Source organism: Tachypleus tridentatus, chromosome 2 (assembly GCF_004210375.1).
Source record: "Tachypleus tridentatus isolate NWPU-2018 chromosome 2, ASM421037v1, whole genome shotgun sequence".
Lineage (NCBI taxonomy): Eukaryota > Metazoa > Arthropoda > Merostomata > Xiphosura > Limulidae > Tachypleus > Tachypleus tridentatus.
Window position 1 is genome coordinate 97030366 of NC_134826.1, and position 20538 is coordinate 97050903.

The window sequence follows — 20538 nt, forward strand, 5'->3', positions numbered from 1 at the left end:
GATAAGTAGATGTAAAAACAGATAGGTGATAATTTTTTATTTCACAATATTTTATTTCCCAAACCTTTCATCAAATTTTCTGCGTATGGACGAATACAAATTATGACCAAAATCTGGAAAATTAACTAAAATTAACTGTAAATAATAATAATAAAAACGTTTCGGTAGGAGGGTCAAAAACTGAAAGCATTGGATCCAATAGCCCTAGTTTGGCATACTCTTCAGAATGATTAATCATCATTCGTATTTGTTTGTGACATTTGAAGCCACAATTCTAAAACATCGTACAAAGACATGGTTAAGATTTAATTTTACTTAACTAATTTCTGACACAACTACGACTTTAATTCCCTAATCCAACAAAATAACCACTGGGTTGAACTGTGTGTGTGTGTGTGTTTTTTTATAGCAAAGTCACATGGGACCATCTGCTGAGCCCACCGAGAGGAATCGAACCGCTGATTATAGCGTTGTAAATCCGCTATTTGTCAACATCACTTTTACACTTATTTCTAACACTAAGTAAGAGTGTAATAAAATTGGCAATATTCATAGTTTATATGGGTTGAAATGCACAAAACATCATATTCTGTGCCATTAAGCGCTATATTTTAAATAAATGTAAAGAATTATTTTGACATTTATACAGCTGTGTAGCATGCATAAGTCCTCATGTAATGAAATATGTAGTCCCATTGGTTTATTTTAGAATTTAAAAAAATTCGAAATAATTTCCGTGAACATCTTCATTGTTTTCAATGGTAAACAAGCTATAATATGACTGCATTTTTATTTTTTATTACAGATCTGGTAGGCCTAAATCTCATAGTAATACAATACCAAATCGAATATTGTTAATGTCAATACCTGAAGTGAAATCATAAAATCAGAAGTCAACAGACTAGACTATAATAGGTACTACTACAAGTATATTAGTATGAAATTTGACATATGGGTTGTAGCATCTATCTAACATTAAAGCCAGTACAGGTCACGTCACGCTTGATTTGTTGAAAAAGGATGAGTCATAAAAGTCAAAATGCCAATTATGATTTTAGAGACGGAGAAGCAAGGGGGAAGGGGGAAAGGAGGCATGAAACCTTATAAGTGTAGAACTGTTGGTATAAAAAGCTTATAGTAAAGACTTGGTGTGAGATTACCTAGCTTAGAGCCACGTCATAAAATTTACCATGAAAGTAAAAATATCTATTTAATTTTTAATTTAAATTGTTTCTTAATTACGCATTTTGCTGTTATATCACCACCGTTTTTAATAACACACAAACCTCTTTATTCAACAGAAACTTTCAAGTTTTTTTAAAAAAATGAACAAATAGTTCCCAGTTTTGTTATCTATACATTCCGTTTTGTATTTTCAGTTCATAGACAAATAAAAACACTAAGTCGTACTTTCGTTGCTAAACAACATGACATAAAAGCTGCTGTTGGAAATTATTGTTATGAAAACACACTGCTTGTTAATCTAACTAATTATTACCAATAACTATTCAATGAGTACGCCACGAATTCATTTCATGAGTGTGTGTGTTTATTCTTATAGCAAAACCACATCAAATTTTATACTGAGTCCACCGCCATTTCATAAATAATCGTAATTTGATTAGCTCACATTGGAATTTACTGACGTTTGACTGCCTTTAGTTTTGGTCGAGCTTGATTTCGGAAAATGTATTTATTTCATTTAGCTGTGAAATGTAATGTTACGATTTACTATGAGATGGGAGTGATAATACTTGCCCCATAATCCTTAACGGGCTATATGCTAGTTGTGAATACATATTTTTTTTTTATTCAGTTATGTCTACTTTTTAAATTTTGCTGTCCTTGTTAAGTTTTTTTACTAGATAACATTTCCTAAACCTATATTTTTGTACTATCTTTAGGCTACTTGTTGAGCATCAATGTACTGAATATTGTGGATTAGCTAACAAAATAACATTATGGTGCTCTAATTAACGGATTTTTTACTGCTTTGTTTATACTGAACGTGTTTGTTTTTTCTTCATTCAACTCTCTGTTACTGTAATATTTGTAAGTTGTGCTCATGGAAGCATACTTTCAGTGACTACATAAAATTTACAATACAGATAAGGTAGCTGTGAAGTAAGGATTGGATCAAAGTACGGAAAAGTCTATAAGGAGAAAGAACCCTTCTGGACTCAGAGTTTTCACTGGCGATTTTCACATTTTTGATCTACAGTGAGATTGATTAGTGCATAGTTTAGCAATCCAGGTCACTTCTAAGCCACCTTAAATTGTTATTCCTCGTATGAAGAAGTATGTATAAGACAGTAAAAGAGTGTTGTAGTTGAAAAAAGTAGCCTCAACATCCTGAGACTTACTGATGTTGGCTCCACTGAATTTTAACGCGGTCTTTGATGAGCCCAGGTATTTAAAGGCACTTAGTTGTTAAATAAAGTTTAATAAGTTTCATTACAAGGCTGTGAGGAGCAACAAGTGATATCTCGTCGTTATTCAGAGGGTCTTGGAGTTAATCATGATATTAATAGGCGGGCAAAGCACACCGACCACGCCTCTTACTCTAACTCGAGAAAGAAAATTCTTTTTTTTTTTTTCACATATTATGTTGTACAAAAATATTTAACAAAAGTAATTTGTTCCTTTATTAAATTAAAAAAAAAACAGGAGAAAGAAATATAAAATATTTAATAACTTCGGGTCAACTAAGATGCCATAACAAACCATTAAAAGGATAAGAGTGAGAATTTATAATGTCAAAATTTCAGTACAAAAAATGAATACAATTTTGAGAAAATAAGAAAAACATTTAATACGATAGCGTATTTGTAATGTCATACGACAAGTACTGTTAATTACACAAAATGTTTTCTAAATATCTTGAACGTGAAGCAATAAGGTTGTACTGCACAAAATGTTCGTCTTCTAGCCTAACTCACGCACCATGACTGTAGTTTTTAATACAATTTACAACATCATATCGGATATGTTTTTCGAGTGCTAGGAATATAATACTACTACTTATTATTCTGTGCAACTAGTACTGTTACAACTATTCGGTGAACCCTTTCAGTACACAGAAAAAAACATACAGGGGCCAAAACCTGTTTGCATGACATCTTGCATAACATTGTCTTTTTTGCTTTGTTTTTTCAGGATCTTCGTTTGACTGTGTAAACTGTTTACATTCTGCTTCAATTATCTTAATTTTTGCTAAGCTTTTCTTGATTTTTATGCCACCCACGTGTACAAGGGAGAGAACCCCAACTTATATCACCTTGCACAAGTATATGTTTGACTCATTGAGGTGGGTTTTCTATACCCAAGCGAATAGACATAGACACAGGGACAAAATGGTAGAAGCTACTATAAAATAAGGATCTGGCATGACCTAATGATTAGGGTATTGAACTCAAAATCTGCATGTCGTGGGTTCTAATCCAGTTACCTGATATATTCGTCCTTTAACCCGTGGGAATTTTATAATGTGACAGTCAATCTCATTATTTGTTGGTAAAAAAACAACCCTATAAGTTGGTGGTAGGCAGTTTTGACCAGTTGCCGTTTCTTTAGTCTATAACTTAAAATTAAGAATGGCTTTTGCAAATAGCCCTCTAGCAGCTTTGTATGAAATTCAACAAACAAAAAACAATCTATGGAATATCCACTGCTTTTTGTAACCTTTATTAAAGCAAATGAGTTAGTATGTATTTACAACTTTTGGACATCTAATTTATAAGGATAATAAAACTACATGAAGAACACCTTCACGAAACTTTAGAAAAAGCATATCAATATAAACCCTTCTAAAAATAGATTCTAAACTTGTTATAGAAGGATGAAACCAACAATCACTCCAAGTGTACCAATTTCATTTATTTATTCTGATTATATTTAAATTTTTTTCAAAGGATAGGTTGGGGTTTTGAGCAAACATGTTACAAAACGTTCAAGAATAAAACCTTTGATCATTACTTGTAGAGAAGTTGACCCAATTCTGGTTATTAGTGTATGTTTGTTTCAGAGAAAAAGCTACATTAAATTATCTGCTGTGTCAAATACAGAGAACTGAACCTCCAATTTTAGCATCATAAGTCCGTACAGTTGAGGTTGTTAGAGTAAGATACTCATTTCAGTTCTTCGCATTCCCAGCTGGAAATAGCTTTTTCTAGTGAGATATTCATAGCAGTTCTACATCTTCCCATCTGAAACCGGGTCTTTCGTTATGATAACCAGACAATGATGTAAAAACTCACATTTATGTGAAATAGCTTAACTTACTGACCAATAAGTTAGTACTTATCAGGGGTATGATCAAAGTAACATGCTGCACGTGCATTGTTCCTCACGAAGCAATGCATGTTGCATGTCCATTAGTTCTTGGAACAAACGTGTTATATCGTGATAATAGCAGGTACCTTTGCCATGAAAAACATAAAATGTGACACATACATGACGTTCATAGCTAGATTAGTTTTTTTCAAAAAGAGTCGTGTCATGGGCTGATTGGTCATGCCATTTAATCTTATATTGCTAGCTGAACTTCTGATCTATCATTATTTGAGTTGACCTGGAAAATTATCCCGACTTATTAATGAATCCACGAGAATTGTGAATCGATTGGCACAGTATTCGTAGATTCACAAGAAAACTACAGTCACATCTAAATACTAGAGCCAAACACTTTAGATACAGGATACAGGAGAATAATGTGGATGCCAGATTATTCAAATGTTTGTATATCAACTGTTTATGGTGCGATTTGCACCTACCACAGTCGACTGGTGTGATAGCAGCCTAGGTTCAACTCTGAAAAGATCCTGCAGAAAGAACATTAAATCTAGGAGAAGCATCCAAATAAACAAACAGCATGCATGTTTTACAATATGAGCATATTGTAAGTATGTATATGAAATACACTTTGATGTAATAAATATTTATATTTTTATCATTAATTTACAATTTAAATTGTATTTTGAACTCTTGATTTGTAATTTACTTTGTACGTTTTAAATTTTGATTTTGCTGAGCTTAAGTAAGATATAAATGATCTTATTTTTTATAATGGTTTAATCTTTTTTTACTGTACTTTTTATTATTTTTATTTTTTGAGTTTAATCTTTATTGTGACTGGTTTGCTGAAGTTATGTGTTGTCTTTTGTTCTATTTGTGTAAGTGTTACAGTCTTGGATTAATCTGAGGAAGATTATTAGTGCAGAATATAACTTGGTTAGTAGTTAGTATTTATCCATGAAAATTCAGTTTTAAATCAGTTTTTCTTGGATCTAGAAACACCTTAAAATAAGGAAGAGGAATTGTCGTACTTGAAATAACTGATAATTTTACTCTTCCTTTCATTTACTTTTTCTAAAATTTCATATTGTGTGATATCCATGCTAACCGATGTAGAAAGATCATAAATAAGTATTAATGCATTTGCTTAAATAAGAGATTACACTTATGTACAGGTTTAATTTATTCCATTCTCTGGAGTAAACTTATCCCAAAGGATAACACTGATGATTGTACAAATTGGTATTAGCGGAGTTTCTCTCTCTTGGATATGTAATTTTGAATAATCATTAACATAAGTAGTCTAAATATTTTGGGACACCGCATTTAGTATATTAATTTGTAATTAAGCACAAAACTACATAACAAGTTATCTGTGCTCTGGTCAACAGATATTGCTACCCGTTCTTTAGTGTCATAAGCCTACAAACTTACTGCTGTGCCATTGGGGGACTCGTATTTGGATCTTTCTGACTTGAAAGTGTGATAAAACTCTTGATCTTGTCCTTTTTATCTGTGGATATATTTCGAAAGCCTCTCCCATCCGCATTACTGGTAAGAAATCATAATGAATAAAAAGCCAGCAAGATTAGCATTAGAGATCAAAGCATTATTGTAAATATAGGTCTGTTCATCTGTGTTTGCTTGTTTTTTGTTGTTGTCGTTGTTTTTGCTGTCCATATTTAAGTTATTTTACACATAACATTTCCTAAACCTATGTTTATATAGGAAACACTTGGCTATTTGTTGAATATTGGTGTATTCAAATATCACATTTAAATGAAAGTTTAAGTTTAAATTTTCATTTTATAATTCAACGAGTTCTTTGCATTGAAATGGACGGCACTGCCCTTTTAATAATTTAAATTTTCGTTAAGTAATTATCCATTTCAAATGCCAATGAAAGTGTTTTGATAAGATCGTGATAAATTAAATGCCATACTTAAAAAAACAACATCTAAAGTGGTGTAAAGTATCTTAAATAACACTGAATGACAAAAGAAATTGCTTCTGGAGAAAACTCAAGTTATTCAGGGTAATTTGATTTCAAAAATGTAGTCAAGATTTGTCCGTCACTTTTAGACTTTTAAGTTATTGTAATATCTCATTATTTTATCAGCACTACGTGAAATACCATGCAATCATCTGAGTACAATAGATTTGTGCTGGGAAATTAAGTCAAAATGTGTTTCTGCCCCCACGTTATATTAAACTGGGACTTCATGAAGAATTTTGCAAAAGGAATGAACAAAGATGGTAATGGATTCAGATCTCTGTCTAACAAGTTTCCAAAAATCAGTAAAGGAAAAACAAAAGGATTCGGAAAGAGCTGGTAAATGATGGTTTTAAAACATTGCGAGAACGTTTTGCCTGGAAATATTTCAAAACGATTGTCAAATTTTTCTTAGGATGAAAATTATACTTTTTTAAATTGTTATTGGTGTTATGTATTGTTTTTGAACATTCTTTGTCAGTTTTCTGGGGCTGTCTTCTTTACTGTACACAATCCACTTGTTTTAAAATAATGTATGTATTCAGAACAAGTCAAACGTGCGTACAAAAATTACTTACATGATATGGTATCACAATTGTATCTGAACTCTAAATTATTTTGTTTATCTTCTCAAAAGTACACAAAGCCCAACTCAATCACTTTAGAATCCAAATAGCAAGACATAATTTTTCTCTACTCTGTTAGTCTGCGATAAAGTCACTTAGGACATTGTATGACTTACCACAGATGTATCCAGAACTTTAAATATTTGTCTACTTTTTCGTCAAAGTCTATACCGACAGGTTAAATTACTTTGGAACACTCATTTAACAAGACAAATTATTTTCTTTACCTCTGTTAAACTCTGAAATTTACTTGAAAGTATTGCCCAAGCTAAGCTAACAATTACACAGTCTGACTTTTTTCTGATTTATCTTCACTTAATTACCTTTACTGCTCACCACAGTTGTATTCAGAGCTTAAAATAATTGTCTCTCTTTTATTTGTCAAATGTCTACACAGGTTGGTTAAGTTACTGTAAAACACGAATGACAAGACAAATTATTTTTCTTGATGACGAAAAACCCACTTGAAATAAAAATGTATCTTAGAACGGTTGGTATTGGTATTAGCACTTTCATTGATAAGGTCGAAACGTTGTTCTCTCCTTATCAATAAGGGATGCAAATTATTTTTCTGATCCCTGTTGTGACAATACAGTTGTGAAATACACTAGAAATCAGCTGTTAAGGCTAATCACTCACTCACCAGCTAACCTCACTTTTTCTTTCAGTAATTAGTTTTTCTGACTGAATTTTTCTTGACTTGCACTCATTTGGTTGCCTATATATATATATATATATATACATCCCGTTACTTGATGTATATATTGCCCAGATGAGCCCTTGAACTTTACACAAACTAACTATAATGTAACAATACTAACTTAAGAAAACGAGGAAAATACTAAAGATTCAAATAACGTCAATAATATAAGAAAAGCCTAGTACAAATAGTAAACTGCATACACAATGCATGACTCATATAAAGCTGCCTAACGACACTAGTCATAACAATAACTTTCAACATAATTAACTTTTAACATTCTAGCTATAAAAACTAAATGATCATTACATATTAATTCCGTAAATAAAATAAGTAATAAATAACTCTTACACTAAACAGTCTTGTACATACATCAACAACTTTTCTTAATTAATTCAAACACTAACGCTGCTCATATAACACTATGTAACACAAATTTTATTCCTGGATAGTATGTGTTATTTCTTAAATGTTTAAGTTGTAAAAGTACAGAAAATTGCCATTATTCCCTTCAAACTTTGCTTTTGTGACCTGGATAATGAAATTTAGAAATTAAGCTATTTTCTATGTTAAAACGGGTAAATTTGCACATTTTCATTTACATAAGGTCTGTATCAAGATTTACATGTATTTACACTAAAGTTATACAGAAATGAACAAAAATGTTTAGAAGTGAGTAGTTTTTCGAAATTTGCAACTGCAGTATAAATCACTTTCGCGTGTCAGCTCCCAAATATAGTCTCCCGATATGTTTTCGTTATACGCTCCTTGATAGCGGCGTTCAAAGTCCGGTATATCTTTGTGAAAGCGCTCTCCTTGCTCTTTGAGCTGCACCAAATAAGCCAGGGGAAGAGACGGATACTTATTCCCGTTATGGAGCAGCACAACTTTGAGGCTTCCGGATGAGCTATCAATGAAGAAGCGCCACTCGTTCGGGTTACAGGCAATTCTAATTGCTTCGCACTGACAGGATACATTGTGGCAGAAGCAGAGCTCATCTTGACGAGTGAAGAAGCTTAAAAAATGTCGGTGACGCTTCCTCTGAGTTACGACTTGCATACTTTCATCTAAGAAATCCCACTCCTTGAGCCTAGATGTCAAAAGCTCGGCATTCGACTTTGTTAGACCAAGATCTCTGATTAAGTGATTGAGGTCTCTTTGGGTAGGGTAGTATGGGTTTTTCTCACCAGCTGCACCTCTGAAATTGTAATTTGGATCTTCAATGTTTATCACCTCTACTGATTTGCTGCTCTCTTCTGAGGATGGTTGCTTTTTCTCTGGCGGAGTGGTTACAGGGAACTCAGGGCAGTGTGGCAATGGGACGATGGATGATGGAAGGTCCGGATACATGATAGCAGATGCAAACTTGCCAGCCTGACGTTTGGAAGGGTCAACTATGCAGAAGTAGCAATTGTTTGAGTGGTCAGAGGGTTCACGCCAAATTCGTGGAATAGAAAACTTCATAGCTCTCTTTTCCCCTTTGTACCATCCTGCAAAAGAGCAAAATAAAATTGTTATCATGAAGAATAAATTCATTTCGTCCACAACTAATGTGTTAGAGGGTCATGCAAAATATTTTATATGTGATATTTTTCTATACCATTAGAAATTTTAAAAAAAATAAATTAAAAGATATTTAAATTTTAAAAGATCTAATATTTGTATAATATCAAATCTTACTATTCATGCATGCAAAAATTGTCCGTCTTGCCTTCTAGAGCTTTTTTGCAGTGCCCAGGGTTTGTCTTGATCCCCGACAGGTATGCCGAAATATGCTTTGTAGGCTTCACACATTTTAGCAGATGCTGTCACAGAGTACTTTTTCGCTCTTGTCTTGATAAATTGGCCACATGTATAGCAGAATGCGTCTGGAGAATGCTTGTAGCTTCTTGATGCCATCTCTCATAAAATCAAATAGGTCTATGTGTTCACTTAGGCAACTAGAACTAAACTGAAGTGGTGAGTGGTGAGCCCCTGTATATATATTACTATGGAAAATTCTAAAAGGTTATTGGAAATTCTCGTAAGTTCTACAACATTCTAGAAAGTTCTTGCAAATTCTTGTAAGTTCGAGAAAATTCACTATCAGCTACTCAGCACTGAATCTACCTGGAATGTTCTGGAAAATGGGTAAATTTGAAAATTACCCAGGTCACAAAAGCAAAGTTGGAAGAGAAAAATAGGTCTTTTTCATTTACTTTAGGCATAAGCAATTGGGAAATAACTTTTTCTGCCCAGGAACAAGGAAAAGTAAAAATTTTGTTAAATAATGTAATCTGTGCCAATATTTATAGTTCCTTTGTCGGTCTCACTTTCTACATGGATTCCAGCGGGACCTCACCTTGACATAATACCTTGTCTTCATCTTGATCTTGTGTTGTCTGAAGTCTGTTTTGTCTGATATATCTGTATATTGGCACATTAGATCTTATACCTCTATTTTCTGCTTGCAAGTCAGTTCTTCATTCATGTTAATGTCCTTTTATGACCCATTTCCGAACAATAATCTTAAGCCTAGTAGGTCTTCATCTTTTATGACAAAGTTACTATGTTCAGAACCTGCATCTATGATCACTACACTTGTCATGTCCCTCTGTATCTCAATAACTGTACGTATTTATTAGGTATTCTTACCTTTCGAAGTATCTCTTCAACACATTGACAAGATAAATCGTGGTTTCTCCCATTACTGTTACCTTACAGTCCATTCCACTGATAAAAGATCTTTTCTAGTACAGGATGAGTTTGTTGTTATCCGTAGATAGCAGCACTAAAATTTTCTGTCGGACCTTAAAATATTGATCCTTGACCTTCTTTTACATAAACACTTCTTACTGCCTCTATGTTTAACTTCTCCAGTAGAACTGCTTTGGTAGCTCTGGTTCAGTACTTGCTTCTGCTCCTTTGTTTTATAAGTCTCTTTCTATTTTGTATTATGCTCGACTTTCTTTCTGGCACTGTCCTACAACTACTATAGTGAATAATCTTTTTTTCTACACTTTCTTCAGTTGATGTAGACCTTCATTCTAAATCTCGCTTTTTGATACTCGTAAGAACTTGACCTCTTGCTTGCTCTGGTTTTGTTTAGCTCTTGTGATGACTGCATGTGTTTCATTCACCTTCTTTCTATCTGATTCCTCCAAACTTCTACTATCTGGTATATTTCTCATCACCAACTCATAGAAGTCCCTTTATGCACATGGCCTCAAAGTCCCACACACAGTATAAAGTGTTCAACTTTATTTTTGCTTTGGGAAATTTTCTCACTGTTCCATCAATTAGCACACATGATGTACTTTACCTGCCATTTGATCATCTGATACTATACTGATTCTCACTTCTGCACTAATGCATCCAGTGTCACCTTCACTTTCTTGTCTCCAATATATCCTTCGTCTTTTGGCATGTTATGATTGTTGGCACCTCTTAATATTTACAACATGCTCTAATCACTACTAACACTGCTGATCCATTTGTTAACTTCAGCTGGCATCTGCTGAACAATGATTATTTATGGAAGTAAGCACTTTCTTCTTATGGCGAATCTAGTGTTTGAACAATTTGGGATGGCTGGATCTGACCACATTGTCATTCTTTGGTTCTTCTTCTTTCTGTTCTTTGAGTTCGGTAGTCCTAATTTGTGCTCTATTTCAAGTCTCTGCTTTCTCTCTCTGTTTTTCTGTTTTACAGGTTGTGCTCTTATTCTTTCTCTATGCATTTCATCTTTCTGTTCACCAAATTTGGACAATTTGGATCAGCTAGCTCTGATCCCACTGTCATTCTGCAGTTCTTTTTTTTGTTGGGTGAGTTTGGTGGTATCAGTTTATACTCTTATTTTGTATATTTCCAGTCTCTTCTTTCTTATTCTTCTTTCTCTTTTTGTGCTTTTTCTTTCTCTTTCTATTTCCATTCCTTCCTTTCTCTCATTTTCTTGTTTTTCTTCTTCCATCTTTCTCTTTTCTTCCTTCAGTCTTTCTTCTTACCTTCGCTGTTTCTCATTCTCTTAAACAGTGCGCAGAGATACCAGTGTTCAAACTCATTTAAACAATACCGAAATAAGATTAATTTGATAAAAAGTTTTTAAACACAAAATCATTGCAATTCATTGCATATTTCAGGTAAATTTTTGTCATTATGAAAGGAAGCATCATACATAGTCCAACAGTCAAGGGATTTGTTACTGTGGTATGTGAGTAACACGTATACATCACAAACCATGATAATGGCTCATTACAGGGGTCGCAAATAATTCCACAAAACGCTTATAGAATGTTCGGACAAAAAGCATTTTGAACAATAAAGATTCAGTTCAAACAGCAGCTGAGGCTATATACATATAAAAATGCACAAAATGGCACACGTGTTAGACTTACAAGGAAGATGAAATCTGTTCAAAACGGCCGGTTTATAATTATTATTATTATTATCTTGCCAACCTAAAACAAAAATGCTTTTCACCCAAACACTGTATAGAATATTAAATAAAGTACTGCAAAAGGTCTTAGATATATTGAAAAGTCAAGTTGTTTCTTTCGTATTTTACAGAAGCTAAAAGATATCACGATTCTAGCGTGTAAGTGTTGTTCTTATAGCAAAGTCACATTGGATTATCTGCTGTGTCCATCGATAGGAATTGAACTCCTGATTTTAGGGTTATAAATCCGTAGGTTTATCGCTTTTCCAGCGGGCAATATAATTCTAGTGTAAACGATGTCATTATCCCCTAACGTTAGTGATTTTTGTTGTTCTTCTTTTATACAAATGTCCGTAGCTCCTTTAAAAAGCTTAAGTGCAGGGTGAAACAGGAATTACAGGACAATAATAGATGAACATTAGATGAAAGTAATATTTAAATATTCAATGCTTTTTACTGCTTCTTATGTCATATATAAAAGGCTGTATAGAGTAGATTGTATTATTAATTTATTTTATGTTTACAGTTCACTAATGTCAAGGCTATTAAGATTTCTAGAAGACCTAAGTGAAGGACTTATAAATAGGTGCGACCACACAATCGGAAAGAGAGTTAAAGTAAAGTCACGTGAAAGAGAAATTTTCTTACCGAAAAAGTTATAAAACGTAAAGTTAGTTGCCGTGGCAGTGAATGAACTAACAGTTTGGTCCCCCGCTAGTACAGAGGTAAGTATATGGATTTACAACGCTAAAATTAGGGGTTTGATTCCCATCGGTGGACTCAGCAGATAACTCAATGTGGCTTTGCTATAAGAAAACGCACACACGCACACACATACTAACGGTTGGTATGTCAGAGTGCGATTAATAGTTTGAAACAGAAAAGGGGAATAATTTGTCCTGTCAAAGAATGTTCTAAACTAAATTAAGCCACCTGTGTGAACTTTGACAAAAGGCAGACGATTACTGTAAGTTCAGGACATAGTTGCAGTAACTCATGCGAGAGCGTAAGTTAATTATACATGGACACTATCGTGTTAAAAACAGAAAAAAGTAGTTTGTTTTGTCAATTAAATTAAAAAGCAATTGAAATGGCCCAAATATACTTTTGACAAGACGAAGAGAGGTGTATATTGTTTGAGATACAACTCTGATCTCTCTGGTGTAAAGAATTTTTGTATACACGTTTAACTTTCTTCAATATCTATATCACTTTAAAAACAAGTGTAATACAAGATGTTTCTTTTATTTTCGAATTTATCGTCAAGTCACAGACACCAACTGCAGAACAATACTTGGCCCAACACACTCATATATTTACACAACTATACACACTACCAAAAAGTAGTTCCAGACACTGTACAATCAGTGTCTTTAGAGAGCCAACCTCTATATAATGTATGGAGTAAAACCTAAATGAAAAAATCAGTACGCATAAAATGAAATTTTGTTAGGTGCATTCGCATAATAATTACTTTAACATACACGACGATTTATTTAAAAGCGATGTTTTAGACTTTCGTGTTTTATTTGAAAAGGCTGCTTTTCTACTGATAAAATTTTGTACGAGCTTAATGGGATCTGTGTTAATCTAGGCATATATTTGACCATTACCATACATTATATATAGAGAGCTTTTCTTAAATAAATCTACAGTTGAAGATTAATATTTTAATCTCGATCTCATGCCAACAAATAAAGTCAATTGCTACAGTATATCATCATCAACTGTATCAGCTAACTAGCTAGCCCTTCAGAGACACAACTCTATGCCTGCGGATTTACATCGCTAAAAACTAAATTTCGATACACGCGGTGGACAGAGCACAGGTAGCCCATTGTGTAGCTTTGTACTTAATTCCAAACACTCAATCAATTAGCTAGGCTTAGCAAGCTATTAGATATGTTTATCATTACAATGTATAAAATAAGCTATAATATCATGTAATACTTTGCTCATAGATGAGCATAAAAAAGCCAGTAGACAAGATAATAGAAAACGAGAAATTTAAAAACCTGCAAATAGAAATAAAAAATAAGCAAATAAGGCTCGAGATATTGTAGACATTATTTACTTCCACTACAAATCCTTATTTAGGTTCTACCAAAAGTAATTCCCAGTAACAGCATGGAGCCAAAATAGGGGTTTGTAATCTGAGCATTCTTTACATCATCTGTCTTTTGTGATGACGATAAAAACCCACTTGAAGTAAGAACGTATTCTCAAGATGGCTGGTATGGGTATTAAAACTGTGATTAAAATAAAGTACAAAACAATGTTTCGACCTTCTTAGATAATCTTCAGGTTGACAAAGAGAGTTTACAACTTATAGTTAGGTACGAGATTGTAAACGGGTACAGTTAGATATTAGGTTATTAGTTAGTATAGGTGTAAAGGTGTCCCCTTAAATTGGTTTAATTTTGGTTTGAGTTGTTGTACAAGTAAAGCTTCTTTGATTTTGCGTTTGTTTATATTTGTTTTCCAACTTAGTATTTTGGTGTTTTTTATGGTTATGTTGTGTTTATTTTTTATTTGACTTTAAGTGTTCAAAAAACGTGTGAAGGTGTTGTTTTGTGTGTGTGTGTTCTTTGAATTTGGTTTTCATTTTGTTGCTTGTTTCTCCAATATAGAAATCGTAGCAGTTGTTGCATTGTATTTTATAAATAATGTTGGTGTTGTGTTTGTCAGTGTAGTTTTTAAATAGTATGGACTTTAGTTTTGTACTGGTTTTTCAATAAATTTTGTGGTTACTAGAATGTTATGTTTTGTTATAAGTTTTTCCAAATGCTAGTTATTTTTTTGCTGATATCTGGAATATATAGTATTCAATAATGTAAGATTTTGTAGTTTGTTATTTCTTGGAATTTATTATTGTTTGTTTGTTGTTGACTGTGCTGTTGATCTGGGTGTGTGCGTATAATTTTTTCAACGGTATTTAGAGGAAATTTGTAAATGTTGATGAAGTGTTGTTTTATTTTGTTAATTTAACCGATAATTTTATCAGTTTAGCATAGTTTGGTGGCTGTGTGTATTTAGTTTCTTAATATGTTGAGTTTTTGTTTGGTTTCATGTGCTGAGTTCCAGGAAATATATAGTCCAGTATGGGTAATTTTTCTGTAGATTTCTATTTTGAATTGTCTATTGGTTCTAATGATCTTGATGTTAAGAAACGCGATTTAGTTTTTTGGGTTTTTCCCTCTTCACAGGTGAATTTAATGTTGGGGTGTATGGAATTAATGTGATTGAAAAACAAAATGTGTGTTCTGTAGATGTGAATCCAGCAGTTGTATTGCCAACATATCTGTACCAGTACAGTGGTGGGTGTAAGGCTGAACTGATTGCTTGAGATTCAGTCTGTATCATGAAAACGTTGGCTAGAACTGGTGACTCAGGATTGCCCATACCTAGGCCATTTATTTGTAGGTAGTTGTGATTATTGAACATAAAGCTAGTTTTGGTGGTAGTGAATTCTATAGGGGTTGTTAATTGGTTGCTGGGGATGTGTATCAAAGGGTTGGGGTCTTGGGTATAAAGTTCTAAAGCTATCTTGCAGGCTTCGATATATTTAAAGTTAGAGTATTTAAAATAGGAACTGGCTGATGTTACATATTTAGAAAATATCCACACTATATTCCGTACTTTCAATTAAGATTTTAATACCCATACCAACCGTATTGACAATACATTTTTGTCTCCAAATCTTATTTACTAACTTTTCTTACGATACTTATTTGCAGTATTTTAAATTTTATTTTTATTTTTTTTGTTTAAACATGAAACCTTACGCCAAACGTTGTCTTGCCAATTGTCTAATGCTGTTTTAATATATAAATCTAACAAGTGGGGAATGATAATTGTTTTTACTCATTTTTTATTTTGTGTTGTTTTTACACATTTATGATTTTGAAACGCAATGTAAAAATTTTGAAAAAAAAGGAATGTAGAAAGAAGGCATCTGCAGTTGACTTGTTTATAATACTTTAACACTGATAATTTTAGGCCATCAGGTTTTCAATAATTGCGCTAGATTTTGGCGCTCAAAAGTTAGATCGTACCTTTAAATAAATCATAATTATGAGAAACACACTTGAAGTAAAATGTGATTTTTAGTCCAAACATTAGAAATTAATTTGCTTACAACTGCAGATTTAAAAATGAATTCAGCATGTCATTTTCTGTTGTTTTTGTTATATATTAACTACAATCCGATTAAATGTATGTTCAAAGCTATTAATGTTTAACAATTTTCTCTTCCTATTTATTAATTTTTAGTATTTACCTCAATTTTAAATTATTAATATTATAGTTGTAAATAACAATACGTAATTCAGCGGTATAGACACTAAAAAAATATGTTATTATAAACTACTCATTTTCCTCTGTGTGTGTAAACTGATGGTTTATGAAAATGTACGTTGCAAAATGCACTGTTTTTCGGTAGAAAGTTGTTCTGTCATATTCAATTATAACGATATAATTCTAATATTATTGGCATTAGTAATAATAGAATTATCCATTTGTGGTCCTTGAAAGCTGTCTGTATACAACTGCTTAAATTCTAGGAAAACAACATTACTTTTATTTTTCAGGAAGTCATCTATATCCCATCTTTAAACTTCTATAACTATAAGGTGCAGTCTTCCACCACTGCTAATGGCAATTTGTTCTATTAGTTAATCATCCCAGTTTTAGAAAAAATTAAAGCTGTGAGGTGTTGCAGACTCTGAGAAGGATGTTGCTGATTTACTGAAGGGTTTAGATTATTTGGTGAGTAGGGTGAATAAGTGGTAGATAGATTTTATTTATAACATATGTAAAGTAATGCATGTAGATTATTATAATTTGAATTATAAGTATAATTTTGATGGGAGTAAATGGTAAAAAGTTAAGTGTTACAGAAGAAAAAATCTTTATGTTCTGTTTTGTTAGTCTTAAGCCATTCAAGCAATGTGCTGTTGCTAGTAGTAAGGCAAATAGGATTTTAAGGTGCATCTATAAAAACGTTAAATACAAGAGTGAAGAGGTTATAATTAGGTTAAGCATCATTTTGTTCAGTGTTGGATTCATTGCCTAAGGAAGGACATTAAGTTGTTAAATAAATGTTGGGAGGAAGGCTTACTGGGAAGATACCTATACTTAGGATGAAAAAGATGTAATGTTAGGGCAGATGAACACCTGAAATTGTTTTCTTTTGAAAAATAAGAGTTGGAGAGGACCTGATTAAGGTATTTAAGGAAATTGATGTTATATCATCTATTTTTGTATTTAATGGTGAAAACTGAAGTACTAAGGAACACAAGTAGAAAATTTGGTAAAATTATCTTCAGCTAAGTTGTTTTTTTCCAACAGGGTGGTTGACTTTTGTAATAAGTTATCTTCAAGAATGATGTATGCAACAGAACTGAGGGGGTTTAAAAAGAAGTCTTGATAATTATTTGGATGATAAGGACTAGCTTTGATATTTTTAAAGCTTATTTCAGCAATTAATTGTTAAATTCTATTAGTTTTTTATAGTAATAAAATATGACTTTAATGGTTAGAGTGACTTATCTACCATTTTGTAAAGATAATTTTTGTAAATTTTTTCAGTAATGGTTTTGAATTAGTTATTTTCTTAAAGAGCTCTGGAATTCAGATGTAGGAATTTTAGTTTAAGAATAGGAAGATTATTAAAGCTTTTAGAAGAATGGTGATGCATTATTATAGTGTTCTAGGTTACTACTACTGGAATTATACTTTGAAAGCCCGGATACAGATGTGTTCTTTAACAAAATTAATTGTTTAGAAAAATATATATACAAACTTTTTTTCTACCACTCATGCACCTGAATGTAAATCCTCTGTATCAAATAAACATTTTTCTTAAAAAAGATAAATGTATATATCATTTTATAAAAAGGAAAAATAATATTTTTATATAAAAAACACAGCCACATAGCAAAAATCAAACATTTGAGTTGAAAGCATTAGGTGCGTCATTATGTAATTTTTTTTAGATGTCAACAAAAGAATGACCCAAACTATTGGGGATACACCATCTATTCAGTTTTAAACCTTTCCAACTTTACATGCTTAGAAGAAAAAAAGAAAAGGAGCAAATATGGGTGTTCTAGCCCATATCTTTACCACATATTTCTGTCTGGGGCTAGATGTGAGAAGGTAATTGCTCACAAAAATATAAGAAGGAATATATCATTAGAATACAAAACATGAATTGACAGATGGCAAACCTACCCTTCTAGTAGCTTACCAGCCTCCATTATGATGTTTGAACATAAAGACGTTGAGGTATTACTTTACTAAGTCCAATCTTTATTGTCACTGTAGTTTCCATCCTCCACCCTCCCATCTGAATCTTTAGTGGTTCCAAAGGAATCCACCCAGTAGTAGGTTTTATATGGGAAAGGTGATACAATTACATTAGTCCATCAATACAAGATATCAAATGTTCAAATAAGTGCTTTTTATTTTCTCCTCTCCAATAAATCTTGGGAATTATTGTGATTATTATATTTTTCTTTGTTCTCAAATTTATGTAAGTACTTTTCATATTTATTACAAAATAATTTAAAGTATTTAAAGTTTTTTCACCAAAGCCATCAAAAATCAGTTTTTATTAAGAATTGTACATTACCACAAATTCTGAAATAGTAAGAAAGAAGGAATTCAAAAAATTTGAAATGTAAAAATTACATTATCATAAATGTAATAAGACTATAAGTTTTAATTAACATCTAAATCTAAATAATATGCTTTAGTATTTGATGTGGAAGTGTTCTTGATCTGTAGAACTGTAAGATAAGTATTACTAGTATAATTAAATTGCCAGTATATCTATATTTTAAGGAAAATTATTTCTGATTTGGTAAAATATTTATCAATTTATTTGTGGTTATAATAGATACAAGTGAAGAACACAACCTGAATAATTAGAACCAATTGGTATACCTCCTTTTTTTTATAAATGTGCTTATCAAAATGAATATAATTATTATATAAAAAAACTAAATGTGTGTTTAATATTATTAGTAGCAAAATATTGGTTTTCTACTTTTACAGGTGAATCAATAAATTGATCCATTAATAAACGTATCACAATTTCAAAATGGTATAATTGTGAACAGCATAGTTCAGTTGTATGTTTAGATTGTGTTTTGTTTAAATTTACTAGTTATTAAGATATGTTCATTAGGTTTAATTATCCAGAAATCATGTTTATTATCTGCATTTTGTTATAATTTATTCAGTAAATTTCTTAATAAAACTGCAGATTGTGTCAGTAGAGTTTTTACTGAACTAAAAATGAAATTTAATGGGATATTTGTATAATTTAGGTGTTGTATAATTCTGAATGTGAATTTGATTCAACATAATTATTTTCTATCTTTCAACAAATTGTTAATAACATCTTTAGACTTATTTTGTAACTTGTAAGTTTCATGATTAGGTTATATACACCATAGAGATGGGATGTTCCTATGAACTGCTAGTAGTTCTCTTTGGTGGTCTTTTACTTCTTAAATATGTTTGTCCCAGATTGTACACTTGTGTACATACATGAGTAAAGCAGTAAGGGATTGCTGTCCATCTCTGATGCTCTGTGGCATTGAGACTCTTTTCTAATACAGACCTGATATGCAGTTATAGACACTGTTAGGTGTTGGTTGAATGACTTCATCAACATTACAGCTCTGCTTTTCATCTATGGCATCAGAGTCATCTGTTGCACTGTCTGCAAGGGGTGCAGTCTTCTATACTCTAATGTGTTTCCCTCTTTTCTTCTAGTGGAGTATTGTACTCCTTGCCACTTATTCCTTCCTAGCAGATAGTGTAGTGGACCATGGAGGTTTCTACTTCTGAGGATATATTGTGCCACTCAGTTGAGAGTAGGACGATAGCATTCTGGAGATTTTGACAGCACATAGCACTTTGTATCACAGATATGATGTGCCCTTTTGGTTATAGCACTACATCATGTTAATATATCTATATCTGAAAGATTGTTTTTCCCATCATAGCATTTTCCCTTCTTACCATCCTCAGGATGTACATTCTTTGTGGGTCTCATGTTAGTTGGAGAGAGTCTGGTCATTATTAGAATTGTGTATCAATGGCAAAATGCCTTCCATGTCGTGGATCTGGCATAGAATTCCAGGTGCCAGCATTCTGGTTAAAACATTTCACCATATCACATTTATACATACATCTGTTTCAGTTTGCCTTTAAGGCTGAGATTTGGTTCCTGGGGAGGAAGGGGATAGCCAGTGCTGCCAGGTTGTGGACTAGAGATGTACATCAGTTTTGTGGTCCTCTTCCTACCATCTACTGGATGCCAGTTCCTGGCAGATCTGGTGTTAGTTTTAAAAAGCTGTATGCAGCACATATATTTCTGTTTGTGAACAACCAGCTACCCTCTTACTATTGTGGACTAGAAGAACCATACTCAATGCTGCTAAGTTTCAGACTGCAGATGTCAACTTTCCTCCTTTCTACCATTTGATAGATGTTGGTT

General features: G+C 32.5%; 1 protein-coding gene across 9 annotated transcripts in view; it reads left to right on the forward strand.

The window, feature by feature from the left end:
- The first annotated feature begins 15323 nt into the window (after nt 1-15323).
- LOC143244637 (F-box only protein 41-like) overlaps nt 15324-20538 on the forward strand; it is a 52638-nt gene continuing 47423 nt past the window's right edge. For 2 of the 9 annotated variants that reach the window (XM_076489675.1, XM_076489677.1), the window contains exon 1: nt 16383-16793. The gene's annotated coding sequence lies outside the window, so the exon portion shown is untranslated. Of the gene's footprint in view, nt 15446-15750; nt 15867-15896; nt 16242-16380; nt 16794-20538 lie in introns of those variants that run through there. The other 7 variants (XM_076489671.1, XM_076489673.1, XM_076489680.1 and 4 more) reach the window with 7 other exon arrangements.